The 27,520-nt window shown below is 39.3% G+C and overlaps 1 protein-coding gene across 50 annotated transcripts in view; it reads left to right on the plus strand.

Annotated features, from left to right (window-relative positions):
• LOC144503924 (poly(rC)-binding protein 3) overlaps nucleotides 1-27,520 on the plus strand; it is a 153,280-nt gene that overhangs the window by 76,821 nt on the left and 48,939 nt on the right. For 23 of the 50 annotated variants that reach the window (XM_078229007.1, XM_078229020.1, XM_078229047.1 and 20 more), the window contains exon 4: nucleotides 5,277-5,366. The exons of the other annotated variants lie outside the window; for them this stretch is intronic. The gene's annotated coding sequence lies outside the window, so the exon portion shown is untranslated. The remainder of the gene's footprint in view (nucleotides 1-5,276; nucleotides 5,367-27,520) is intronic. 50 annotated transcript variants of the gene reach the window in all.

Raw genomic sequence — 27,520 nt, forward strand, 5'->3', positions numbered from 1 at the left:
TGAGTTCCTTAGATTGACCAGGATGGCAGGTTGAATTGGGAAAGTGTCGTGCTTAAATTATTTGAATTGATTTATTCAGATTGTCAGCATGGTTCCCAATAATAGCACTTCATCTATGAAGGGGAAAATCTAAGCTGGATTGTAAATTCATAACATTCCTTCTAATATTTCTGTAATCTTCAATGGTTGTTTAACAATGTTTAAGAAAAGGATTTCTATCGTGAATGTTAACATGGTTTCAGGGTGATAACCAGCTCTCCTCCACCCCCCCAACCAATATATTTACTCTTGAATTCAAGTTAAAACATGTAAAGCAGCCTGTCAATACAATCAAGTCTGCATCCATTATGCTGCAGCATTGCCCATGCTGATGCATCTCCAAGGCAAAGCTGAAATAAAAAGGAGGGGGTGGTGATTAAACATAGATATCAAATTACTAAATTACTTTGTTTCTGAGGAGCAGCTGCTGCAATTCTGTTGTAGTTGATGTGGGGCCTTCCATTTTGCGCATTGAAATCAATGCTAAAGCACCCACAGGATTATTGTACTTGCCTTACACTAGCTATGTCTAATTTCTATTGAACAAACGAATTTTATTGTCATTTTAAAAAAAAATCCAAGTAAGATACACTGTGAAGTTATTAAAGGATACGTATCTCAATCGAGGAATAGTGCTTATATAATATAAATGTTTTAAAATTCTGAAGTTGTAAGAAGGAATGAGAATGGATGTTTCAGGTTCTGGTAAAAAGTGGAATCCTTAATTTTAATAAAATGGAGAGTTTTAAAACTCCAAAGGTGTATAAGATTATCTTGAAGATTATTGCTTTAGTACTGTACTGATGAAGTGAATTTGAGAAAGGTTGCAATGGGGGAGTGGTAAAAGATTTGAGAGTAATCACTGGACAAAGAAAGCTTTTTCTGCATCAGCGATCTGAGATGTTTGAACCTCACCAAATTGGGAACAGTAGAAAAGTCTGATATGCTTTAGGTTTGTCACTTTTATTCTCTGGAATTAAATAAATAATTGGCCTTCCACAAATAAGTACTTTCACGACATGTAAGCACTGACACATCAGAAATTCTTAAGATTTAATTTCATTACTCATAGAATAAAAACCACAGAAGCAGCTCTCTGATCAGTACATCACACGCAGTTTTCAAAGGATAATGCATATCCGAGTGTGAATTTAAGGTAGTAGTACCATAATGTACTGTTTCAATTTCATATCTGACTGTAGTGATTGTCTGTACATGTTTTTATATCTGAAGTAAGATTGATTGTATTAAGAATCACCTGCAATTGATTATTAAAATATTCTATATGCAAGTGGTTTTATAATTTTGTATTCACAAGATAAAATACGTTTAATGGACATTGAAAAAAATGGGGTTTCGTTTCTTGCAATGAATTGTAATTGAGTGGTGGGGTAAGGGAATGTCACTTGAATTAGATAATTCTGGCTTATGTAACTTATTAAATATTCCAACCAAGAAATTACCATACTGTACCTTGGATACACACATACACTACTTAACTAAAGGGAGAAAGCAATCCAACAGCACCATTCTTCTTTGATACATTATCACAGATCCAATACTGAAGTTGAGAATGTTGAGCAACTTGCAACAGCTGGTGTAGGCCTTGATCTTTGACTGGGATGAAACTTAAATAATTGTATTAAAGAAAGTTCACTTCTGGTTGTCCAAGCATGAAGGTGGCACCCGAACCCTGGAAGCAATGAAAGAGGTTGATCCCTAGTGTCTGACTGACTTGAGCAAACGTTATAAAAACTTGCACTCCAACCTTAAAAAGGCTAATGAAGGAGGGGCTTTAGAGACTTGCATAAGTTGATTTCTTGAGCAGAATAAAAGACTTGTATTGAGCCTTTCCTCACCTTGGAAGACTCCTCCGATGTTAACAGGCAATAAAGTACTTCTTGAAGGATAATCAGTCTCATTATATAGGAAATTGGCTATTCAGCATCGGTTTTCCAAACAACGAGTGCCCCTTTCTCGGAGAGCAGAGATTGTTCTGATTGTTTGAAATTTTGCATTCTTGCATTTGTCATGATGAATGCAAGATGAAACGCTTGGGTAGCGTGTCTCTATTCAAGTTCTATGCTACCAAGTGAGTTTATTTATATTGTGTTTTTAGTTAGGGTGGTGAGAAAGAAAAAACTTGAACTAAATAACAGACAAAAATATTAAACACTTACTGCCTCAAGCTTCTATAAGAATTGGGAGTAAAATAAAACACCACCACCTATCTCTGCGCTCGATTTCCACATGCACATACCTGACTTTACCAATGTTAATGCTGCATTCTTAATCATGAGACACTTTAATGCTATGTGGGGTAGGAGCATTCTGTGGAAAGCTTGAGTTATGCTTGCTGATTGGCATACCTCATCTGTAGTGGCTTTTGACAGTTTTAAAGGATTATGTTTGTGGTATAGGTAAGCAATACTTCCTGCGATTGTTGGATTTTAAATATTTTGGTATTAAAGATTCAATGAGTAGTTTGCCCATTTGCAAGGGAAATGAAATACTTTTGTCTCCTCTCCCACAGAAATATCCTTGCAATGTTAATTCCAGAAATGTTATAGAAAGTCAATTGAAAATTTTCAGCAACTAAATTACATGCAATTGTCTATTTTTCTGTCATATGAAGTAGTTCAGGAAATTGTTAATGTACTTCATGTTCCAAAATATATTAAGCCCTTGGTTTCCTTTGTCCAGTAATATAGGCACTGGAAATGATTCATTCCATAATATTTTGCTGATGGCAACAGCAGATGGTATTGCACACAAAAGCCGATTTAGACAGCTTTTGGGGTGGAGGAAGATGGCCATTGTTAACGTACTGAGCTGCTTGCTTTTGAGTATTGGTTTTAACTAGGAGGCCACAGCACAAGTATTAGAATGTGCTGGTCACTTAATGCAGCACTAGGCAGAACTTTCCATTAGTTCTCATCTACAGGACAGAAGCGCACTTAACTGTTTTAGAAAATGAGCTACAATATATATAATACTTGGTGCAAAAGATTCTCTTCACCTGTATTAGAAATGTTCAAATATAATCTTGGTATAGTACTGACTTGCACAATGGAATTGTATGTCTGAGTTAGTTTGCAGATGTTGCTGGTGTGAAACAAAAATGGCACGTGCCACTAATTAACTAATAGTTTTGCATTGAGTGGGTAAGTTTTGTGATGCCTGCCCACAATACTGAAGCATTATAGTGCATGGTTTTGGCAACATTGTTCTGGTTATTTTAAAAAGAGCAGCAGTGTGAACATCTAAGTAATTTATGCCCATCTTTACACTAATTAGCGGAACAATCACATGCAAGATCTTTAACAAAGCTTCCTACAAATGAGACATTTGCCTTGGCTCATTTAGATTTGTATGATTTTGATTTATTATTGTCACATGTATTGGGGTTCAGTGGAAAAATATTGTTTCTTGCGCACTATACAGACAAGGCATACCGTTCATAGAGAAGGAAAGAGTGCAGAATGTAGTGTTACACTCATAGCTAGGGTGTAGAGAAAGATCAACTTGATGCGAGGTAGGTCCATTCAAAAGTCTGATGGCAGCAGGGGAGATGCTGTTCTTGAGTTGGTTGGTATGTCACCTCAGACTTTTGTATCTTTTTCCCGACGGAAGAAGGTGGAAGAGAGAATATCCGGGATGCGTGGGGTCCTTGATCATGCTGGCTGCTTTTCTGAGCGGCAAGTGTAGACCGAGTCAATGGGTGGGAGGCTGGTTTGAGAGATGGACTGGGCTTCGTTCACATTCTTTGCAGTTTCTTGCAGTCTTGGACAGAGCAGGAGCCATACCAAGCTGTGATGCAACCAGAAAGAATGCTTTCCGCAGTGTATCTGTAAAAGTTGGTGAGAGCAGATTGGAACAGACAAAAAGACCTTATGATCCTTCAAGGACATGATCATCTTATCCTTAATATATTTCTTTAAACCCAATTAGTAGCTAAATAGTCCTGTTCTTTGTACTATAAGAATCACAGTATTGTAATAAATTGACTCAGAATTTATTTTCCCAAATTAAGATTATTCTGGAATTATTTGTGTTTTACGGTGGATTTTTGCTAACATTACTATAACATCTGGAATTCCATTTCTTGTAGCATGATGTCATTGACTTTGAATTTGAGTGTGATGGCATCAGGGGACTATGACTTGAATTTAGATTAATTAGTGTCTTAATTTATGCGCGAGGATGCCAACTATAACAAGGAAAAGATGAGTTAAATAGTGCCATTAATGTAGTAAAAATGTCCTAAGGTAGTTTGCAGGAGCGTAAATCCAAATTAAAATTGACACCAAACCACATGTGACAGGTGACAAAAAGCTTTAGTCCAAGAGTGCCTTAAAGAAGAGACATGGATGTGAAGTTAATGTGTATTTAGTTATTTTTCCATGAGACAGGTAACAATTGCTGAACAGAAGTTATGTTCAAGGAGTATTCTCCTTTCAGGTTCCTCTGATGAGCTGCCTCTTCACTACCTGACTCCTCTAATTGTTTTGAGTTTTATAACTTGTTCTATTGTGTGGCTATTGAAAGTCAAGTCACTCGAGGGTAAACAAGTTCTTTCCCAAAATTAGAATTAGTTCAAACTCCCTGCAAACTGTTCCAAAGGAAATCATGTGAAATAGTGATGCTGGGATGCATCTCCTGATTATTGCAGAATAAGCTAAATTTGTGTGTTCATTGCAGTTGGATTCTATTTTGAATATTGCATGCAGGAATTCTCTCTTCATTATGCAGTCATGAATTTTGATAGCCTCACCTTAGCTTGAACTCTAATCTAGAATAGAAAGCCCAGACTGTGATTTAGTACATGTCCATTCACTTGAAATGAAATCTTGCAACAGCTCTGAAGTTCTTTTTTTAGGAAGGATTCTAACCACATAAACTCATCGCAGTTGGGCTGTGGGATCCACGCTTTAAAATTGAATCTAGCTTTCAAATGATTGGAGCAGATATTTTTCCGTTTCCCTGGGGTTGTACCCCATTTCAGGCATCAGAATCTTACCTTTGCGATCAGAAAAAATGTGCAGCAGAGAGACCATGACTTATTTCTGCCTGTAATATATCAAGATATTCCAATTGAGATCTTTTTATCTGTTTTTCTCCCCTCTTTGACATTCCCTTGGCAGCTTCCTGGCTTAATCACTAGCTGAATTACACCTTTCCAATTTCCCAATATTGACAAAATTTTATGATATTTTCTGGTGTCCCCTCTGTTGCAGGCAAGAATAGGAAACACTGCAGTATCAGTTAGTGACAGAAAACTACCACTACATCGCTCCCCAAATCTTTAAAAAAAAAACACTCAAAAGGTAAGTGGAAGCTAACAACTTGAAATTAAATCATTAGAAAGCAAGAAGTTGGTGTTTGCTTTATCAAGATCTGCTATTTGAGCCTGAGATTTTCCTTTTGCAAGTGTTGTGTAAGCCATGCTGCTAACAAGGGTACATACTCACTGGTATGTTCAAGAAAAAAAACACTAATAGAATACTAGAATCACTGCTTAGAATTCTAGAATGTGATTAGCTTTGACTTTGCTCAAAGGATTATATTTGTATATTATTCTTGGCTCAGCGGTCGCACTGATTTTGGGTTCAGAAGGTTGAGGGTCCAAGCCCCACTCCAGAGACTTAATCAAGTTGTGTGAGCCATGAGGTCCATTAGCAGGTAGAGAAGACAGCATATTGACATCTAGAATGAAGTTTGAGTCATCTGGCAAATTAAAATTTGTAACAGAGCCAGTTCTGAATTTTACTGCTTGGTTGATTATAGAAACAAAGAAAAAAGGAGCAGGAGGAGGCCATTCGGCCCTTTGAGCCTGCTCTGTCATTTATTACGATCATGGCTGATCATCAACTCAATAGCCTAATCCTGCTTTCTCTCCATAACCTTTGATCTGATTCGCCCCAAGTGCTACATCCAGCCGCCTCTTGGAATACATTCAATGTTTTGGCATCTACTTCCTGTGGTAATGAATTCCACAGGCTCACCACTCTTTGGGTGAAGAAATGTCTCTTCACCTCTGTCCTAAATGGTCTACTCTGAATCCTCAGACTGTGACTCCTGGTTCTGGACTCTCCCACCATTGGGAACATCCTCCCTGCATCTATCCTGTCCAGTCCTGTTAGAATTTTATAAGTCTCTGAGATCCCTCCTCACTCGTCTGAACTCCAGCGAAAACAATCCTAACCTAGTCAATCTCTCCTCGTACATCAGCCCACAATCCTTGGAATCAGCTTGGTAAGCCTTCGCTGCCCTCTCTCGAGAGTAAGAGCATAATTCCTCAAAAGGAGACCAAAACTGCACACAACACTCTAGGTGTGGCCTCAGCAAGGCCCTGTATAATTGCAACAACATATCCCTGCTCCTGTACTCGAAATCTCTCACAGTGGGGGTGTGGAAAAGATAAAAAAGCATACTTGTATGCTCTACCTGTTCTTTGTGATCGCCATTCTTATTTCTTTTACCATTTTATTTTCCCACAAAAAGCAATTGGAAAGAAGTTTCTTTCAATGAAAGTTACTTTCATTGTTAGGTTTTTAAATGGCTGTTAATTTTTCAAATTTACATAGACGAATGTTACTTATTCTGCTAAATGGAGATCAGATCTGATAGATTGTGAAGCTAATTGAAGAGCACCTCATACCTATTGTATGGGAAAATCATTTCTTTTCAGATAGATGACAAAAGGAGAAGGGAAGGCTGAGAGCTATCAAGTTTTTAAACAAAGCTGCAAAAGCACGAGGCAAACTCTGAAATGTTGGGAAAAAAAGCTAACAAACACCTCATTGTGAGGCAGTACAACCCAACGTAGTGAAGCATAGTGTGCTTATTTTGATTCAGATGAAACTAAACTATACCAATCGAACAAATTTGAATCTGTTTAGAACTTGGCCTCATACGTTCACGAAAAAAAACTGCAGTGATTTGTATCCAGCTTCACCTGACTCACCAAGTTAACTTGGTCAGTCTTAGAAACATTGTCGAATTAAAATGTGTGAAAGACAACTGTTGGTCAAATGTTGTAAGTATGTGCAGGGTGAGTCAACTGCTATAGGATTAAGCTTGGATTATTTAAGGCAATGACCGACTCCTTTGAACCCAAAAGGAATCTATAGCAGACTAAAATTTGCAACAGTTGACCTTATCCAAGCATTTGCGAGTCCATTCTTATGGCATTTTGCACAATTGAAAAGTACAGTTACAAAGGCCAATCCCTGCTAAGTGTCTTCAATGTGAGACCTATTTTGAGTCTTATTAGTTGGTAAAATAAGCCAATAAATAAAACCGGTCCATAAATTTAAAGGGTTTAGAATCTGTGCCACTCTTGCTGATCAAAAATCTTAATGTTGATGCTTGTGCTGGTGTTGAGTACTGCAGGACAACATTCCTTTACTTTGGAGTTGGAATGATGCAGTTTCTTATAATATGGCTCACAATCCTGGTTCTCCCATCCATCTGATTGAGGGTACAAACCAAACCTTGTGTTGTGCCATGCAATGCATCCAACTGGTTTTAAGTTCTAGCTCTAGTTTAGAGAACTTTGTGTGATTATAGTAGTACAATTTGTATTTTTTTGACCCCTGTGCTCATTTGGAAGATGAAGGTGAATTAACAAAGTTAATAGTATTGATTAGCACGATGTGTCCTATACCCTAGGGGGCTACTACTCTTGCCATTTGTTCATTTCCCATCCTAGGACCCTGGACTGAGTGTAGTTCATTTTCACGCCTTTCTGGAACAATTAGTCATGGGGGTAGTTATGATCATGTAGTGTACTGACAGTCCTCAAGGTGCCCTTGCTGGGGGCAGTATGCAAGTCTACATATATGAGAGGACTGATAGCAAGAGCTTAGTGTACCTCTGTTCTCCTGAATCTGCTTATTTATTTTCCCACCTTTCTTTGTAGAAGAACCTCCCTAACCTTGTAAGGTACGGTACAACTTATTTACTAGTTTACAATAAATTCACCATTTAATTATTTTCCCGTGTCAATACAAAGAATAATGCCTGCTGTCCACTAAGCAGCCCCTAATATTAGTGTTCACACAAAAAGGATGGAGATTATGAAGGCTTGGACATGTTTGTACAAATAGGCTGACTCCTATTGAAAACCATTTCTTAATTTACAGGAGTCTGATAAATGCTTTGTTAAATCAACTTGGAAGCTGATTTCAGCTTAAGATTTACAAAGATGCATGAATGAAAAACAAAAACGTAACGGTGAGCTGCTAGAAACGGCTTTTGTAGGAAGAAGTTGAACCAAAAAAAGGTGACATTTTGGCATATTGATGAAGCATGACCCTGAGCCAGTGACTGTACTAAAACCTAACAAGATTTCATTAGAAGGATAATGAAATGAATGGCCTCATACTTCCTCATTCAGCAGAGTTGTCAGGTTTCATTTCTTCTTGGAATTTCTGATGCAATTAGAGACATGTGACAGGCGGTTGTTATGATAGGTATAATAATTTCTCGTGTTGCCCTGGATTATCCATTGGGTTGCAGTGCTGGCTGACACTTTCTTGAATCTGATTTGGTCTCTGATTAAAAATCTGAACCATTGCTCCGGCTAATTTCTTTGGGAGCTTGTGGAGAGAAAATTCAACAAATTCTATTTCACTCCTGGCACGTGCCAGAAATGGATCAGGAAATTATACAATTCACAGCTCTTGGTGTTTTGTCCATTTAAAATGAATGATTATGGGCTTTGGTGGTGTTCTGATGTACGCTTGGAAAGTACACAAAGAATTTTTGTCTGTTTCCAAAAGGGTTCTGTGTAAATTATGAAGGACGTTATCAAACTTGTAGAAGAATATTTCAGGGGAGTACACGATTTGTTACCTGACCCTTCGTTGTACAAGCGTCACATCTCTTGGTGAGCATGGGGAAGCTGCTCTGTGTTCCACACTCTCTAAAGGCCACTGTGTATAGAATTTTCAGTAGTTTTTCAGACTGGAGACAAGTATGCAGTGATGTTCCCCGGGGATAGGTTTTAGAGCTCTTTGATATGATAATGACCATGGGTTGGGTGTGTGTGACATTTTCAAAGTGCACAATTGACATGAAAACTGACTTCAGGAGGGCATGCATTCAGTAGTACCCTTGAATGGGAATTAGATAAATACTTGAAGGGAGAAAAAGGCACAGAGCAACATGGAAAGACCAGGGAAATGGGACTAATTGGAAAGATCTTTGAGAAAAGCTGGCACAGGTATGACGGGCTAAATGACGGCTTTGTGTTTTATCATTTTATGATTCTTTAACTGGCGGTCTGATACATGGATTCTTTAGCTGTCTTCTGCAAGAGAATGTGTATATTTCTGATAATGTACACGCTATAAAAGGTGTCCTTTAAGACTCTGTAGTTCTCCAGCTGCCTGGACACTGCTGGCTGACTTGGTCCTTTAGACCCAAGGCAAACTACATAAAAAGCATTTTGTGTTTCTTGGATTGGGATTGTGGTCAGGAGGATGTGGGCTCAAGCCTGAGTCCAGAGACTTAACCAAACAAAATCTAGACTGACTACCAATGTAGTACCGAAGGAGTGCTGCAGTGTCAGAGGGACTGTCTTGCAGATTAGACATTTTCTGTCCCTTTTGGGTGCAAGGCCAATATCTATTCCTTAACCAACATCACTAAAATCAGATTAACTTAAATTTTGTGTTGACAATAAAGGTAGGGCTAACGGTGCTCAATTATGGAGTAAATGGGACAGCAATGTCTGGCATTCATGCATGCACGCTTAAATGCAGAAATCCAGATGTTGCTGTCATAGCTCCCCTGCTCTTCCACAAGCAACACTGTCCCAGTCCTCTGCACTAAAATTATTGTAATGATGTGAAATTGCTGTACCACCCACTTGTTGCCAATCAAGCAAAGTTGGAACTGGTGTGTCAGAGAAGCTGTGCTTATTACTGCCGTGCATCTGAAAATTAACTTTTATATAAGTGTAGTCTCATTTGTTTAGATTTTAATCATTGGAGTTTTTTAAAAAAAGGGAATTTAACTTTTTCTTTGTCTTCATCTCTGAACAGTTTTCTTTCAGTTTTTGTTTTGCTTTCTGCACCCGATTCAAATTTAATTTGTACTTCCTGGTTTCGGCTCTGCTCGTCTCAGTGGGATTCTTCAATTTGATAGGTTAAAGAGCCCTGCTGTTTATTGCACTACTCGGATGTCACAGTTCCCCCGTAGAGGGTATCACCGTGGATTAGCAGCCCAGTAAAAGCAGGTCTCTGCACAGAAGCCTGCAAAATAAAACCTGTAGGCAGCCATCATCATTGTGAAACATGAGTGTGTTTCCTTCACCACTGTGTGAAAAATAGTTATTTCATTACTGTTGGAGGGACCTTGCTGTGTGCAAATTAGCAGCCACATTTTTCCTATAAAACAAAGTCCTGGAGGTAGAGCAGCAAGTTTCTGAAACACAATGCTAATCCTTATTAGACACTGACCTCTATCTAACCTTGTATCTGTACTGGAGTTATACAATGGATCCTATTGAGACTCAGACTTCTATCAGCATTGAAATCCAGTTTCATGGTATAGTTATTTCATCTATCAATGAATGTTTTACAGGGCATGCATAAATTAACTTCAAAATTACAAGTGTATTTATAAAAAGAAAACCCCAAGACCCAAGAATGTGTATGCACAGTCTTTACATTGTAAAATGTAACTTCCTTTACTTTCAGGACTTCTCCACATGGGTAAGTAAGGTTATGGTGCATTAACCCAGGTCTTGTGTTGTACATTTCAGTGATCTTTGGGTTTCTGCTTCACGTATTTGCAAAGCTACAACTGAAAAAATTGGTCTGGAAATGAAATAGTTGTGTGAGAACCTAGAGTATATGTGTGGGGTGGGAGGGCACCACTTAACTTTTACTTTCTCTCAGCTTTCAGTGCATTTCAGGAATTTAATTGTATATTATATAATCTATAACTCTCTATCACCAACTGCATCCCCCACACCTTCGCAAGAGGTAAAGTCGCCAGAGTCCCAGATGACCATGGGCCGTGACTAGTGGTGGTTTAACCTGAGGATCACCACACCTCAGGAGAAGGGCAAGGTTGAGAAGGCGGGGCCTTCACGAATAGCCTCAGCCGGTATGGGAATTGAACCCGCACTGTTGGCGTCGTTCTGCATCACTAACCAGCCAACTGAGCTAAACCGACCCCCAATACCTTTTAATCCACAGTCATACCTTTATAGGGGAACTCTGACATCTGATGGTGCAATAAACAGCAAGGCTGTCACCCAAGGTCAAAATTGAACCTGGGTCCCTGGTGCTGAGAGGCAGCAGTTCTCACCACTGTGCCATCATGCCATCCATAAGTGGTGCACAGTGCACATCACGCACTCAGATCAAGGTAAATAGTTTGGAATTAAGATCTTTCTGCACTATTCCACCAATATGCTTTAATTCCTGTCCCAGATGAGTACTTACTTTGGCCTAGACTATCCACGTCAAATCATGTGATAGTTAGATTTTTTTTCCTCATCCATTCAGCTTAACATTGTTTTGCTCTGGAAATGAAAGCCGACAATGACGTGGATCAGACAATGGAGCATCTGTAGCTATGGTGAACAAGAGGACCACAGGTGATATTCTTAACCAGGGAGATAAAATTTAGAAAGAAGCAGGAATGATGGAGGAAATAGGATGAATTAAAAATAAAGTCTGGTAGAGGTAGAGAAATACTGAGGACAAGAAAGATGGGAATAACCGAGAAAGAGAGAGAAGATCGAAAATTAAAGCATTTTAAATTGTAAAAGATCTCAGTTCCTTTTCTGGGCCAAAACATCTCGATATCAGATTGATACTTATGTTAAGTACTAGCCCTAACTTTGTGAGTTTAATTGGCTATTAATGCATAAATGCATTCTTAGACCTGGGAGGTTGAGACTGAGGTGCAGTCTGCATGATGCTAATTGCAGCATTGTAAAAATGGTCCAGCAATTTCTGATGGTGCAACGCACTAGATATCTCCTCCTCCCCACGTTGCTGGGGTAATGGGCGAATAATGGTGTGCACTTACATTTGCTGTTATTTGGCCATCCAAATGTGGGCCCATAGTGTTTTCCTTTCCCTGTAAGCTATTCATTGGATGCTGCCGGAAAGGATACAGATTTACACTAAATTTTCAGCAAATTCTGTTGTGAAAAAGGAGACCGAGCTCTCACCCACTACCTTAACCGGAACCACTTCCTTTTTATAAATTAACATGGTCTCCCTTTTTGCTGGTTAGGTATCTCCACAATTAGAAATTGTTAATTATATACACACGATGGTTGTTATCCTCTTTTTACAATAGTCTGATTTTGTGTTGTATTCTCTTCCTTTACGCCTGCCAAACAGTGCAAAGGCGCATGATAAAATAGTTTTAATGCAATTGATGCACTAGCAGACTATCAGACTTTAAGGTTTATATTCTCAGAATTGCTTGAAATGCATATTTTGTCTCTTCAACCAGTTATTCTGCATCATTTGCATGTCCTGGATATTTTAAACTTTGATCTATACTTATAGGACTGGCTGTCTGAATAAATTGAGGCGTGATCACTGGGAACTCGAGTTTCTGATCAGTAATATCTTGGTTTGCAGAGATTCTAACTTATTACAGTGATTCAGTAACTCATTACACAGTGATTCAGTGTCAGCTGTCATTTGCCCATATCTGTGCTTTGCTGTAAAATTAACACACTGAAGAAATTGTATAAAAAATTTTTTGTTGAAATTGAAGAACTGCTTTAAATGAAAACAAAAATATAAATAAGCAATTTGTAAAATAAAGGGCAAAACACATGCTCAGCAGTGCAGTTTGCATTTAATTATTTTGTTTAAAGAATTCATAATGGGCGACCTATTCATGTTTAAAATGAGGACATAGCGAACGCAGTGAAGCATTTCCTGAATCTGACACAAAATTCAGAAATAAGCAGTGCTGTGGACACATTTGGCTTGAAGGGAGACACTGGGTGGCTGATTATGAGGTCACTGAGCATTTTGCCCGTTCTTGCTCATTCCCTTCATCCCCTTCCCCCTTGCAGTTCTGTACATACGTCAGTAAATATCTTCGATGCGAAAAGTTCCATGTTACGTTGTGTTCACTAGAGGTTGTTTGGAATCCAGTGAAATGTACCTTGATTTCTAAACTGGAAGATTAACTGCGGTCCCAATAAGCTGCCTTAGCCTTTCGAAGAGCTCTTTTTGAGCTGTGGTGATACTGGCGCAGTATGGTAGCCTGCAGCTCTCTGGTCGGAGAAGCGGTCTTTTTGATCGTGCCATTGGAATGATGAGCCGTTTTAACGTACGGTAATCAGAAGACCAAAGAGGAGGATTTGGGAAAAGATTGTCACGTGGCTGGGACTCTGGCTCATATGATTCCATTTTGTCCAATCAGGGCATTCTGCTCATTTTGGATAGGACAGACAAAAGTCGCTATTTTGTCTCAACGTTATTTTTTCCCTTCAATCGTTGAGCACTGTCGGACCATCTGTTCAGATCCACATCACGCAAAAAAACGTGGGGCAAAAACAAAGCTGCTTTTTGGGGGTAAGATGATTTTGAAGGATTTTGCTTATGTCATTAACACGGATGAATAAAATGTCCCATTTTTGTAATTGTGCAAATCGTCTGGATGGCCAGGTGCCATTCTCGTATTGAGCAGCATCGGTCAGCTTAATTTCTCAGTTGTTGATTTGATTTTAAGAGCTTAATGAAATTATGTCACTGAAGATCCTTGGATTTGTTAAGAATTTAATGCATTTGTTTCACTTTGTTTAGCTTTCCAGTTGAAGGTGCTAACTTATACGGTAATTTTACACCATAATTGGACATTATCGCTGAGGTTCAAATGCACACCAGTAATTTGTCCACTCCCTCTTTATAGAAACCATATGGTCAGGCAGAGCAATATGTGACACGATCTACTGGGTTTGTGTTGTTTAGTCTAAGGCTCATTAGCCCAGGAGATCACTCGCTGGCTTTTTTCAAAATGTGGAATATATTTTAGTACTTTGTATATTGGTGAACTTTGAATAAGATTTATAATATACTCATTTGATTTAAATATTTTAATTTTAACAAGGACTTGTATTGTGGGAGTGGGTGAGTTTGGGAGACTTTGTTGAATAGTATTTGGCAGACGATTATCTATTATAAACCTGGTCCTGATTTCAGTTGACAGTGGTCAGAAATTGGACTTTGGACTAAATGCTCAAAATGAATTTGAGGAAAGCAAGCAAATTTAACCAATTCGGGCTGAAGCTGAGTTGTCTAACAAATTTTTCTTAGCTTATTATTCGATTTTGGAATGCATGGAAGATTTGCCTCCGCACTATAATAAATTGGAACAGATTTCAGATCACGCTCGATAGAATGTCGTTCTGCTAAATGTTTGCTTTATGGAATGATCAGATGCCATGTTTATTGTAATCTGATTGTGTGCTTGTAGATTAACTGAAGCACTGGAGAGCTTTGGGTTGGATGTGCAATTAAATATTTACCCATTTGTTGGATTGAATTGTATTACTTTTCTGCCATTCAGTCCTGCACTGTTTTCTGTTGAGGAAATCAAGGAAAAGAATAAATAAACATTAGGGAATGGCACAGATGCAGAAAAAAAAATAACATTTTAGATTCTCACCTTAATGTGTTTTCTACTTTCTCTTTAACAAAACACATGACTAATTTAGGGTTTTTTAAAGTATGCATCAAACGAAAACATTACTATCAGAAACTGAGAATTAATCTTAATCTCAGTTAGCTAACTCTTGATTTGTATAATCTGTGTTGTTTTGTAGACTGAGTATTAACATGTTGCCACCAAAGGTTTTAAGGTGCCTGGGAAAGTCATTGAATGTATTTCTCTTTTTAAATTTAATGGAAGACACATGAGGGTGTTGGTGTCTGCATTTATTAGCATAAACATTCACTGTTATTAGCAGTTATTTTTGCAAACAAATTGTATCTACTGAGTATGTAACGTTGAATATTCAACCATAACTGCTCATTGGAATTTTGTGACCTTATTTCTAATTTCTTATTTTTGTGAAACTATCCTGTTAAAGTGCAACTGCCATTTCTCAAAAATGACCAAGCACCATAATCTCCAATGCTCAACTTGGTTTCTCCTCCTGTAGAACAAATCATCTTGGGCATTGTGGTCACAAGTCATAAGAAAAAATAATTAGATTCACTCTACTAATTTCTGCAATAGTACTTGGTACACAAGTTGTCGACTCAGTAGTCTTTCAAAACTTGAGCACAAAATCTCAGCTGACATCTTCAGTGAGGGCTGCACTCTGAGAAGATCCCACAACACACAGAGCAAGGGATTTCTCCAGGCCTTGTGCAAAATATTTATTCCTCCATCAACACCTTGAAACAGATTTATAAAACTGTTCTTTATGGGAACATGCTTTGGGCAAATAGACTGCTGTGTTTCCTGCATTATAACGGATTTAAAAAGTACTTCATTGGCTGTAAATCACTTTTGTCCTTGAGTTGTGGAAGGTGATAATACAAAGGCAAGTTTGTTCTTTGCACAATTTGCAGGACCTGTAATCTGAGTAATAACACACAGTTAGAAATATCGTTTATATTTTTACTACAAAATGTAATCATTTCAACTTATTCATGTGTGCATTTCCTAATAGCTTTACTGAAAGCGCATTTTTTCCTCTGCAATGGCTACCTTCATTCCTATTAAATTGATCTAGTCTTAAGCATCTGTTCCAGCAGAGAAATATTGGTTAGAAGTGTTAAAAGTTGTTTTAACACCTGCTATGGATATAGCTCTTCAGCAATAGGCAGGATTATTTGTTGCTATGTACACTTCCCAATATTAAGTCCAGCAGTATGTTGGTTAATTACAAAAATTGTCATGATGTAAAACTAACATGCAGCATGAATGTTGTACTGCCATCCTGTAAAAAGTAATGTTGGCCTCTTGAGTATAAGCACAAATCTAAATTGGCACCATTCTCAGCAGAATTTGATAACTGCTGCCTTTGAACAAAATGGTGGTATACACATGGACAGTAAGCTGCCAGACTGTGTATGTAAAGTGTCATTTTCTGCTGCTTCCAGAAAAATTCCTCACCCTCCACAAAACATGGTGGACCCCATCTGAGACTTGCTGCTGATGTGATCACATTTATCCTAAAAAAAAAAATCATTTCTCTTGTTTTGCAGTTATCTTTTGAACTGACGTCGTTTGATATTTTGTTTGATTAAAAATAGTCTTGCCATACACTCTCCTTCCTCTCCTGCAATTGCTAACACTTCAGCCATCAATGGAGTTGTTAGCTCGCAGTATGAACATCGTAGCTGATCTTTTCTTCATCCAGTGTTCATATATGGCGCACTTGAAGCTTAATGGAATCGAAGCCATTTTTCTCTTCGATTGTGACACTAAAGTAACGTGTACCATCCCACCATTTTGCAATGTGGCTCAGGTGGGGGTCAAACATTAACTTTTGTTCTTGAGATAAACTTGCTAATCTCATCAATAAACCCAGTTTGCCTCAATTAAGCGCTTAATCCAAGATTTTAAAAACAATTGAGTGCATCTGGTATGCCAGTAATATCACAACATCCCTTTCTTATAAGACAGATATTTTGAGTATGAATATAAATAATCCCAGTTCTGGATATTCGGTGAGCAAAATCCTGATAAGGTTTTCCTATGAACCGTTAACTGAATGGCAGTGCCCTATATAAATTTCTGTTACATCAGGCTCTTCACTTATTCAGTTATTTCAGAAATAGTGCAATTCTCATAAATACTATTCTGCCAAATATATGGCAACAGTGAGGCTACTATGATATAAATGTCCAGAAAAGCGTATAAAAAGATTGGTTATCAATGTTTCAGCCCCTTACTATAACATGGGTTAAGGAGATGTTAAATGGGACTAACAAAACTGCTCAGTTACTCATCAGTTTAACTTCATGCACACAGGAGATCATGAAATTTGGACTTTAAAGTAATAAGATCACAATCTAAAAACACAACTAATGCAAACTATTTCCATATGTATCTGTCATATACTGTCTATTGACAGCAGTTACTTGATTGTTGAACAGGTTTGGTTCTAATCTTAAATGACTTATTACAGCAAGGCCTGTAACTTTCATATTCCAAAACTATCCATTTGAAGTGAATTGAACCGGAACTTTCACCCATATAACTGCCTTGTAAGACTCTTTTCTTTGTGTAGTGTAAATTTTATGGTACAGTGGTGACCACGTATTGGTTAGAATCAGGTGTACTTGGGTAGCCTACTTTGAACATTTACTATTGGTGATGCCATTTTTCAACTTAATTGTTGACCATGCTGCCTTAACTAGAACGTGAGAGAATAAAATGGAATACGTCCTACATTCATATTGTCATACCACTTCCTTACTGGCACATGATCTGAGTTGGAAAAAAATTGTGCGTATCCAGTTTGTCAATGATTCACTGTGCAATTAATTCTGTTTTTGGATTAGTACTGTATCTCGAATGTTGGTCCGGGGCTCTAATGAGACCTTTTTGAGTTATATTTCATTTCAGAAAATTGGATTTTTCATAGTTTGACTCTTCATCCTCCATTAAAACATAACTTGGAATGGAGGAAATGTCTGTCAATCTGAAGATACCAATTTGTTTATGGAAGTGAATTGAAAAGAACTGTAGTGTTTCTAACTGTTGTAATAACATATGCCCACTAATTTCTTTAATTAAAAGTATCATTTTATTAAAACTAAATTTGAAATTACAAATTAAAATTGAATGGAGAACATGTTTACGTTTGCTTTTCCGTAGATGTATATTTTTTAGCATTATTCTGTGGCATACTAAATGTAATAAATGGCAGTGAAAACTATGCAGCACTTAAAGGGTTACATTTAGTTCCACTTCAGTGACTGCTAGTCTGAAAATCTGAAGTCCTGTTCTTTCTGGATAATAAACGACGCTAATTTAAATTACAGATGCAAATTTGGGTTGGGGTGTGGTGGGTGCGGAAAACAAACATATCCCTTGATTCGCTGTAACAAGAATATTGTGATTGAGTGGAAAGAGGAAGTTGAGACCAGAGGTGATGGCAGCTTTGTCCAGCTCGCCCTCCAAGATGCTGAAGACGACTGATTAGAAGTGACAGCTCTGGAGCCAGCTGTCATTGCCATACAGAGCACACTCCAAAAATGCGTATATTCAGGCTAAGGGTTTGCATAATTTCCTCGGGTTTATCCTAAATGTGCCACACTGACAGAAAAATCAGAGCGGTAAATCAAGAAAACCCTTCTGTTAAGATTTCTTGAATGTTTTCTCAAAGCTTGATGCTTTGGAGGGATTTTTCTAATCCACTCCCCTTCAGTCACACCTTTAATAATCGTAGTCTTAGCATTTTGCTGTTTAATAAAAGGATTTGCTGTGATTTTCAATACTATAAATCTAGGGTTTAAAGAATAGTTTTTACATTAAGGGTACACTTCAAAGTAACAATTAAGATATGAGCATTTTGGTGGTGGTTGGTAGGAATATAGTAAACATTTCTTTAAGCTGGTTTTTATTTTGTGTTTTCTATCTGTTGTTTTTACGTTTATATAATTCTCCACCAGTATTAGATTTCTAGACACTGGAGGTGTGGGGGATATGGAGAATGTGTTGAGGATCAGCCATGATCATGTTGAATAGCAAAGCAGGCTGAAAGGGCAAAATGGCCTACTTATTTTCTATGTTTCTATCCTGCTCTGATCTTTCTGTCCTTAACCTCCTGCACTGGTCCATTGTAGGTAAATGGATGTTTGAGCAACAGCACCTCCCCACTGCATGAGATGCATTACAACCTTCTGACATCAAGTTCAACAATTTTAGATTGTAACCTCTGCTTCTATTTTCTAATTTGTTCATTTTTTTTGACACTGATTCTGCTACGCCATTTATGGTTCCTCTAGATCCATTGCTTTGTTTCTTGTCCATTACCATCCCTGCCTTTCCTTATCATACCACTTATCATTTAATTTCTCAGAAGATTTATCTTCTGAGGTTTACTTGTAGCTGGTTACTTTCCATGGGATTTAATGGATCATGTTGACATCTGCTTTGGGGTAAATTGCATTCTGGGTTCTTGCTCGACACGCAATGCAACAGATGTTGGCTGCTTTGAGATGGCCACAATTGCCTTCTAATTTTCATACCTCCTTTGCCCCTATTTTGTCCCAGCACTGATCCTGGTGAACGTCATTTTTCACTGCCAACCAATAAATAACAATCCCTTTTATCCCAAATCTCTGCCACTTACCTTCCAATCCATATCCTGCCCCTACCACAAGATTGCTTCAAATTCCATGAACTTCAGTTATGACTATCAAACTTTGTGTGGAATCCTAGTACAGGCTTCTGAAACTCTATAGATATTGGAGTGTAAATTCTGTCAAAAAATGTTAGTCAGAAACAAGCTGCCTTTCACAAAACCTTTGACTTTTGCTTTTCCAAGTAATCACTTCCTCTTCCATTTCCTACTAATGATGTGGAGATGCCGGCATTGGACTGGGGTAAGCAGCAGAACGAAGTCTCTCAACACCAGGTTAAAGTCCTGTTGGACTTCTTACTGTGCCACTTCCTACTAAGAGATTTGTTCCATTTTATCAATACTAATTTGGTTCTTTTTTTGAATAATGTGATCATCCTTGCAGCCTTCTAACTAGATATTGTTTGTGAATCCAACCAATGTTGCAAGATTACAGTGTAAGCGTTCCAAATTTCTTCACCCATTTATTTTAATACCTTTCAATAGAAACTACCTAACGTTTGATTTATTTAAATTTAATCATAGAAACCGTACAGTGCAGAAGGAGGCCATTCGGCCCATCAAGTCTGCACCAACCACAATCCCACCCAGGCCCTACCCCCATATCCCTACATATTTACCTGCTAATCCCTCTAACCTACGCATCTCAGGACTCTAAGGGCCAATCTTTAGCATGGCCAATCAACCTAACCTGCACATCTTTGGACTGTGGGAGTAAACCGGAGCACCCGGAGGAAACCCTCGCAGACACGAGGAGAATGTGCAAACTCCACACAGTGTGTCCCCAAAGAACTCCACAATAGACAATCCAATTCGCTTTTCTGCTCCTATCTTTCCTCCTCCTTCCCAATCTCTAGCCTTTCCTGTATCGATGTTCTTCGTGTGGAAAATGTAATCCCTACAGTGCAGAAGGAGGCCATTTGGCCCATCGAGTCTGCATCGTCTCTCTGACAGAGTATCTTACATAGGCCCCCTCCCCCGCCACACTATCCCTGTAACCTCATACATTTACCATGGCTAATCCACCTAACCTATATATACCAAAGCAAAATACTTATTTAGCAATTCTGCCATGCTTTTGTTTGTGTTCTTCTGGTCTGGCAGCTAGCAAGCCAGGCACTAATCAGAAATAAATTGTATATCAGTCCCATATCAGCTGTCCATAAGAGTTTGAAACAAAGCTCATCTTGTATCTCTAGAGAATAGAACACTTAAGGACAAGTTCATGGGCAAAGTTTTACCACATACTGATCGCAATGGTTTATACACCTGGGTTCAACGGTATCATGATGTAGAGATGCCGGCGTTGGACTGGGGTGAACACAGTAAGAGTTTTAACAACACCAGGTTAAAGTCCAACAAGTTTATTTGGTAGCAAATACCATTAGCTTTTGGAGCGCTGCTCCTTCGTCAGATGGAGTGGAAACGTATCAAGTGCTATCCTGAAAAGTTTCTTCATTCAAGAAACCGATGACTCATTCATTTATAGTTTCTGTTTCTCAGTTGATACCAAGCTGATGTCAATATTGCCCCCCAAAGAAGAACACTTCCTACAGTGTTGATTAATGCCAAAGCATTTTGCTGCACTGGTGCAGAAAAGTGTGCATGCTTCTTGAAGCATTGGTCGTTCCATGGCCATTCATTGATTCTTCCTCGGTGCTTTACTCAGTACAGGGTAGCTTGCTTAATGCTCTTCCTTTTGGAGGGATCAAATCATTTCCCTGTTTTCTTCACTTGGTCAGTGTACTTGAAGTCTTTGCCCTGTTCAATATGTTTTAAACTCTTTAGGGGACCAAGTGTGTCCCATCCTTTTAAGAGTTTATAATCTGCATCATGGACAAAACAGCAGCAGTCGAGGTGAGTTGAGTGACTGCTGTTGGCCATGCATGGCATCAAGGAACTCTAATAAAATTAACATCAGTGAGAATCTGTGGTGAAATTCTCCATTGGATGGTTGTTGGTGACACAATCATTTCAACCAAAGCACATCATTACAAGAGTTTCTAAGGACAGTACCTTTGGCCTAACCATCTTTAGCTGCGTTGTTAATTATCTTTGCTCCATCGTAAAGTCAGAGGTCATGAAGTTTGCTCGCGATTTCCTCAACTAATGAAGCAATCCATAACTACATGCAGCAAGGCATGGACAACATTCAGACTTGGACTGATAAGTGGCAAGTAACATTCATATCATACAGAACCACAAAAAGGCCATCTCCAACAAGAGAATCTCGCTATCTCCTTTTGACATTAAACTGCATTGCTATCCCTGAATTCCCAAGTATCACCATCCCGGAGGTTACCATTGACCAGAAGCGTAACTAAATCAGCCACATAATAGCTGTGGCTCCAAGAGCAGATTGGAAGGTGGGAATTCTGTCGAACAAGTCACCTAACTCCCTGAAGCCTTTCCATCATGTGCAAGGCACAAGCTACTTTCCTGGGTGAGTACAGGTTAAACATTCACTCCTTCCCAGTGCACTCTGACAACGGTGTGTATCATACACAGGATGGATGCTGCTACTTGAAATCTGCAAACTTACTACATAGAAAAACAAGGGCAGTTTGCACGTGGGAACACCGCCACCTACAAATTCTCTTCCAAGTCACTCCATCTTTCTTGTATTTATTACCATTCCGTCACTGTCACTCGGACAAAGTGCTGGAACTCTCCCAATCCGTTATGGGTTTATCTACACCAGATGAACTGCAGAAGTTGAAGACTGCTCATCGCTTTTGGAAATTGGAGATGGATGATAAATGCTGACCCTGCAAGTATTGGCCACCCCCCATGAATGAATTAAAAACCTATCCGTTCTATTTTACTCAAGTTGACTTTGGACAGGTCCTTGCAGTATTTAGTTTATTTAACCAACATTAAATCTGTCTTCTGGAAAAAGCAGCTAGAGATTTGGGCAAAAAGGTTGGAAATCATAGTGAGAATTGACGGGATTGCATGGAGCCAGAAAGCTTGAGCTGAAATTCTGTTTCCATCACCTTCCAACTAAACTTGTCTACCACATGTGAACCCTATTCCCACTGAATGTGTTAATACAGATTGTTGACAGATGAACCTTGAAGCCAGGATCAGCCCTGAAGACAAACTTCCCCCAACTTTCATTCCGCAGTCAGCCCAGGTTTGGGCTAAACCAAGAACCTCCCAAGATTCCTTCAGAAAGAATCACTTCCATGGTATACTTTTTCCAGACAACACTCAGTGCAAAGTATGCATGACCTGTCATCCAGGGGACGGTACTTGCTATCTAACTTGAATGCATTTCAGATGTCCCAGCAAAAGCGCTAATATAACTTATTATAAAGAGCTTCTTAAGTGAAATTAGAATGCGGATGACTGAAGATTATACCAGCAGACAGAGCAGTCAATTTTGAAGTTTATTTATTGTCACAAGTAGACTTACTTTCATGTAATGAAGTTATTGTGAAAATCCCCTAGTCACCACACTCTGGTGCCTGTTTGGGTAACTGAGGGAGAATTTAACGTGGCCAATCCACCTAACCAGCACATCTTTGGACTGCGGGAGGAAACCGACGCAACCACGGGGAGAATGTGCAGACTCCACACAGACAGTGACCCAAGCCGGGAATCGAACCTGGATCCCTGGTGCTGTGATTGGGGAGCTGCCCCTTTTACTTTGTCCTGATTTAATCTGAGTTTGTTTACTTGGTTTGGTTTGACCTAAAAAGAGGGCACCAGTGCTAACCACTGTGCCACCATGCCACCCCTGGCGGAGGTAACCTATTGACAGATACTAGCTATCATTATCTTTTTGCAATGAAACCAGAGGCTTGTTTGAAAGCCTTTGTTATCCCAAACTATGAACACTTGTAAAGAGAACTTCCAGTGATCAAACATGGCTGATGACTTGAGAAGGGCTTTCTCACGCCAAAATCTCTGTACCTCCAATCTTGTCTCTGCAAGGGAAAAAAACCTGCCAACCCTGGTGACGATAGGGACTGATGAAAAGCCCAGGAAGGTCACAAATTAGAAGAATGAAGAAATGCTGCTAGCTGATGTTTTTTGTCATTCTTGTCAGCTAGCTATTTTTGGAGAGGCCTCCCTGTGATCTGGAAGGAAATATCAAGTTGTTCAACTCTTCCCTGTCCCTCCATCAAAGAAGACAGCACATTCTGAAGATACGGAAATAGACTGATCACAGATGCACTGCTAGTGCCAAGAGCAAAGACCGATGGTGACTACTCTCGGCTGCAGTTATGTCAATGAAGCGGACATCTGAGCGTTTACAAGAAATGCAGCATTTATTGTATTAAACTCAACACTATTCTCATGTCCTACCAAAGGTTTATACAATATTAGTTGGAATTAGAAATGTTTATCAAGGAACAATGATTTTTAGTAACCATTTTTATTGGGAATGTGCACATTATGGACCACAGCCAATCGCAGAGCTCAAACTCTTAAAACAACCTTCAAATTTCAGGCATCTTGATCCAATCTGCTGGCTTTTTCTTGTTGGCTTACTCAGTTTGAATTTATCAAGTGGTGGTTTTAAAAAGGACCTTTTTTTAAATATTGCCGCCTCACTGCTGGCTAAATGCCAAACTAGTGCACCAAGATGCTTGCAAATTAATATGAATATGGATTAAAATTTTAAGTGCCATCCCTTTCCTATACATCCCACTAAGACCAAAGGTTCAGATACTCCTGACCAACTTTACTGCAAGAGGTATTTTAAAGGATCTGATTATACTGCTACTTATGTTGCTGCACAATGTTTCTGACACAAGTGATCATGCATGAAAGCCAGAGCAAACTGCATTTCTTGGCACACATCATTCTGTCTGTAGCACATATAACTCCAGTATGGTGTCGTTGAGTTTATAGCAGTGCTCTGTAGATATATCCTCAAACCCCTTTTCCCCCACCCCAGCACTTTTTTTTCCTGAGGGAGTTTTAATGTTGCCACTATTAGAGCAGAACTCTAACATTATATGTGGACATGTATGTGCACCGATTGCTCTCTCTACAGAGGATGGTGGCCAAAATGATGCCCGGGTTTAGAGCTTAGTTATCAGGACCGGTTTTCAATAAAATATTTTAATATTTACTACTAAGTTGGCGGCCGTCCTTTAAACGCTCATTTGCATTCAACCTCTTTTCCCTTTCTTCCGCAAACAATATTTACTGTGCTTACACGGCATTCTGAAATACTGCGATTTACATTGATTAGTTCCTGCAAGTGTGCAAATTAAATACAAAGAACAGTACAGCACAGGAAACAGGCCCTTCGGCCCTCCAAGCCTGTGCAGTTCATTGGTCCAACTAGACCATTCGTTTGTATCCCTCCATTCCCAGACTGCTCATGTGACTATCCAGGAGGTAAGTCTTAAACGATGTCAGCGTGTCTGCCTCCACCACCCTCCTTGGCAGCGCATTCCAGGCCCCCACCACTCTGTGTAAAAAAAAAAAAACAACGTCCCTCTGATATCTGAGTACCTCGCCCCTCTCACCTTGAGCCTGTGACCCCTCGTGATCGTCACCTCCGACCTGGGAAAAAGCTTCACCCTATCTATACCCTTCATAATTTTGTACACCTCTATTAGGTCTCCCCTCATTCTCCGTCTTTCCAGGGAGAACAAGCCCAGTTTACCCAACCTCTCCTCATAGCTAAGACCCTCCATATCAGGCAACATCCTGGTAAACCTTCTCTGCACTCTCTCTAAAGCCTCCACGTCCTTCTGGTAGTGCGGCGATCAGAACTGGACGCAGTACTCCAAATGTGGCCTAACCAGCGTTCTATACAGCTGCAACATCAGACTCCAGCTTTTATACTCTATACCCCGTCTTATAAAGGCAAGCATACCATATGCTGCCCTCACCACCTTCTCCACCTGTGCTGCCACCTTCAAGGATTTGTGGACTTACACACCTAGGTCCCTCTGTTTCTATACTCTTGATAGCTCTGCTATTTATTGTATAACTCCCCCCTACATTAGTTCTTCCAAAATGCATCACTTCGCATTTATCCGGATTAAATTCCATCTGTCATGGGCAATTTAGACTTGCAATCTCTAAACTTGAACCCTTACTGAAAAAATCAAGTTCTTAATGCCTTTATCATGTCAGTCTCTCCCTTTATTTCCCCATGTTTATAATTTAATCCAACTCGCTGGCCAGATTGTGGCCTGCGAAGCCCCTCTGTATGGCCCTAGAGTCCTTGCTCAAAATGTTGGTGAAACGGTGAAGTTGAAGATTTTGGTCGGTGGCTGCTCCTCCATTCAGAGCCTGTTTCCCTCAGGAAATGTGGGAGAGGACCATGTTGTGATTGGAGGAGCACTGAACACCAGCAGCTGAGAGTACGTGGAGGGAAAAGGAGGATTTGGAGGGATGAGCGTGCATGATTCTGGTTCACTCCCTGTCTCGGGGTTCTCATTCACTCTCGCCCCCACACAGCATGCACTCTCACAGTAGGTGCGGGACTAAGCTCCCCAAGAATGGAAATGGAATTTTGCAGTGGTACCAGGTTTGTCAACTCCGATTTAGGGGATACGCTACAATAATTTTAAAATCCCCCTGCCATTGAGAATTCACTTTACCAACCAAAAGCAGGCCTTCCACAAATGTTTGCACATGCTCTTTCCTCTGTGTTTGGAGGGCTACGAATCCTCCTCACTGCTAAACAATAGTGAATAATTTACTCGTGCTACACAGTATTATTTCTGTTGAAATGGTCAAACTGAAGAAAATGTTGCCCTGTTTTGAAAGTTGCCCTTTTGACTTCCATCTTCATTAAATAGCTATGCAGTTCAGTCCGACTAATATTCACTGTGGTCTGCTGCTTGGTCAAGATGAGAGGATTTAAGGAGGACAGGAGATTCAGTCAGATTAAACACTTTTTTTATCCAGGATTATGTCTGAGGCTTTGACAGGAACTGGGAGGTCTGATGCTGGCGCCACGAAGAAGTTGATGTGCTGCACTGATCTGATTTGGGCCTTGGGCCAGAGGAGCAGTGGACGTTGTGAAATCTGCAAAATAATGGTCTGAGAATATGCTCATCTGTGATGAGATGAGGGAAATGCTGAACAACAGTGCCATGAGAGAACAAGATAATCACAAAAATCTTTGCAAAAATTTCTAATCTTGATGATGCTACAGAGTTGATCTTAATTACTGCAAAAACTGGTAATGCATATGCATTTACTGATAGATCTTAGTCCTCGCCTGTTCATGCTTTCTGTTTTACAAATGCAATTAGACATTGGAAAGATGGAAGCCACTGTTTTTAGTCCCCACTCCAAACTGCATTTCCTAGCAACTGGCGCAATCCCTCCCCCGGCAATAGTCTGAAGCTAAATCAGTCTCTCTGAAATCTGGGTGTCATATTTGACTCCAGCTTCCAACCACCTCAGTAACACCACCTCTTGCCACCTCTGTAACATTGCCAACTTCACTACCAGTAAAGACACTGGATAGAATGGAAGCTGAAGAAAGTGGATTGTGACTGACTCCATTCAAATGCACCATAGTTAATCTCTTTTGTTGCTATACATGTAAATGAATTGACCTTATTTCAATCTTGGCTGACCACTAAAATCAGAAAGATGATTATGATCTGGGTTTCCTTTTGGCTTATTTTTAAATTCCCAAATGGACCTAGCCAAGGCACCATATTTTGGGATGCCATAGCTGTGCTGTTAGGGCAGAGAATTGGAAATAGGGTAGAAAATGGGTAGCCCATCCCTAAATACTTAATAATCTATTCAAAATATTACAGCAAATGCAACTGAAGCATGAAATGTCTTTCTAAAATCTGGATAGAGTGGGGAGTCTCAATCCTTTGACCGTTTGGATATTTCTATGGTGATTCATGAGAAATAATGAAGTTTGGTTTAAGCTTCAATTCATTTTAATGTGGCATTGTACCTATTGAAATACAGTGCAGTTTGTCTCATTGTTATATTTCATTGATCAAAATTCTGAATGATTAGATATCGTTAATACACTAAGTCGCGGTCTTTTCCTTTATATTATTATACTCCCTGTTTAAATGAGTTGTGTTGGGTAGTTCATGCTGCACCCTCTTGTCAGGTGGAGATGGCCCTCATGGTATGAATAAAAATGCTCTGAAAAATTTTTGCAAAAATCATCAGTGTGACAGTGGTGAAGGTCAGCAGAGCATG

Source organism: Mustelus asterias, chromosome 14 (assembly GCF_964213995.1).
Source record: "Mustelus asterias chromosome 14, sMusAst1.hap1.1, whole genome shotgun sequence".
NCBI classification, from domain to species: Eukaryota; Metazoa; Chordata; class Chondrichthyes; order Carcharhiniformes; family Triakidae; genus Mustelus; species Mustelus asterias.